A 2,500-nucleotide genomic window follows, 5' to 3' on the forward strand; every position below is an offset into this window, starting at 1 on the left:
TTTCATTTTTTTTGAATTTCCGGCATTCCGGGCGGTAAAAAAATCGTCAAAAAAAATCGGCACGGTGTAAATTCACCAAATTTGGAGGATGGAAAGATCTTATTTTTCTAGAGGTTGTTGCAAAAAACGGCGTCAAAATTCGACCTCTAGAGCACTTTCCTTTAGTATGTCTCCTCACGGAAAAGGACGTCTACCCGTGGCACTTTGGTAATGGCTCGGCAGCCTATTATAGGGGGGAGGGGTGTCGTGATGCTGAAACTCGAGTTGCCCAAAGGCTTGCTGGGCGCAATGCCAGCAAGATGCACGTTGCCTTGCCATCCCCTAGGCACACTAGCAAGCACGTTGTGGTTGTGGTGTGCCGCCGGGCTCCCCCGCCCCCCACGGAGGCACCCGCCGTTGCAACGATGGCTCGGAGCGTTGCAACGGAGGAGCCAAATTTTCATATCTCAGAATTGGCTCGTGCATTTTTCGTGAAATTTTGAGGGAACCTTGGTAATATTATGTGAAGGCTGCACAAAAAAATCCAGGTCAAAAATCGCAGGTTTTCTCCGTTTTTCATTTTTTTTGAATTTCCGGCATTCCGGGCGGTAAAAAAATTGTCAAAAAAAATCGGCACGGTGTAAATTCACCAAATTTGGAGGATGGAAAGTTCTTATTTTTCTAGAGGTTGTTGCAAAAAACGGCGTCAAAATTCGACCTCTAGAGCACTTTCCTTTAGTATGTCTCCTCACGGAAAAGGACGTCTACCCGTGGCACTTTGGTAATGGCTCGGCAGCCTATTATAGGGGGGAGGGGAGTCGTGATGCTGAAACTCGAGTTGCCCAAAGGCTTGCTGGGCGCAATGCCAGCCAGATGCACGTTGCCTTGCCATCCCCTAGGCACACTAGCAAGCACGTTGTGGTTGTGGTGTGCCGCCGGGCTCCCCCGCCCCCCACGGAGGCACCCGCCGTTGCAACGATGGCTCGGAGCGTTGCAACGGAGGAGCCAAATTTTCATATCTCATAATTGGCTCGTGCATTTTTCGTGAAATTTTGAGGAAACCTTGGTAATATTATGTGAAGGCTGCACAAAAAAATCCAGGTCAAAAATCGCACGTTTGCTCCGTTTTTCATTTTTTTTGAATTTCCGGCTTTCCGGGCGGTAAAAAAATCGGCAAAAAAAATCGGCACGGTGTAAATTCACCAAATTTGGGGGATGGAAAGATCTTATTTTTCTAGAGGTTGTTGCAAAAAACGGCGTCAAAATTCGACCTCTAGAGCACTTTCCTTGAGTATGTCTCCTCACGGAAAAGGACGTCTACCCGTGGCACTTTGGTAATGGCTCGGCAGCCTATTATAGGGGGGAGTGGTGTCGTGATGCTGAAACTCGAGTTGCCCAAAGGCTTGCTGGGCGCAATGCCAGCAAGATGCACGTTGCCTTGCCATCCCCTAGGCACACTAGCAAGCACGTTGTGGTTGTGGTGTGCCGCCGGGCTCCCCCGCCCCCCACGGAGGCACCCGCCGTTGCAACGATGGCTCGGAGCGTTGCAACGGAGGAGCCAAATTTTCATATCTCAGAATTGGCTCGTGCATTTTTCGTGAAATTTTGAGGGAACCTTGGTAATATTATGTGAAGGCTGCACAAAAAAATCCAGGTCAAAAATCGCACGTTTGCTCCGTTTTTCATTTTTTTTGAATTTCCGGCTTTCCGGGCGGTAAAAAAATCGTCAAAAAAAATCGGCACGGTGTAAATTCACCAAATTTGGGGGATGGAAAGATCTTATTTTTCTAGAGGTTGTTGCAAAAAACGGCGTCAAAATTCGACCTCTAGAGCACTTTCCTTTAGTATGTCTCCTCACGGAAAAGGACGTCTACCCGTGGCACTTTGGTAATGGCTCGGCAGCCTATTATAGGGGGGAGGGGTGTCGTGATGCTGAAACTCGAGTTGCCCAAAGGCTTGCTGGGCGCAATGCCAGCAAGATGCACGTTGCCTTGCCATCCCCTAGGCACACTAGCAAGCACGTTGTGGTTGTGGTGTGCCGCCGGGCTCCCCCGCCCCCCACGGAGGCACCCGCCGTTGCAACGATGGCTCGGAGCGTTGCAACGGAGGAGCCAAATTTTCATATCTCAGAATTGGCTCGTGCATTTTTCGTGAAATTTTGAGGGAACCTTGGTAATATTATGTGAAGGCTGCACAAAAAAATCCAGGTCAAAAATCGCAGGTTTTCTCCGTTTTTCATTTTTTTTGAATTTCCGGCATTCCGGGCGGTAAAAAAATCGTCAAAAAAAATCGGCACGGTGTAAATTCACCAAATTTGGAGGATGGAAAGTTCTTATTTTTCTAGAGGTTGTTGCAAAAAACGGCGTCAAAATTCGACCTCTAGAGCACTTTCCTTTAGTATGTCTCCTCACGGAAAAGGACGTCTACCCGTGGCACTTTGGTAATGGCTCGGCAGCCTATTATAGGGGGGAGGGGAGTCGTGATGCTGAAACTCGAGTTGCCCAAAGGCTTGCTGGGCGCA

Source organism: Arachis ipaensis, chromosome B7 (assembly GCF_059453495.1).
Source record: "Arachis ipaensis isolate K30076 ecotype BB chromosome B7, ASM5945349v1, whole genome shotgun sequence".
Classification (NCBI taxonomy): Eukaryota; Viridiplantae; Streptophyta; class Magnoliopsida; order Fabales; family Fabaceae; genus Arachis; species Arachis ipaensis.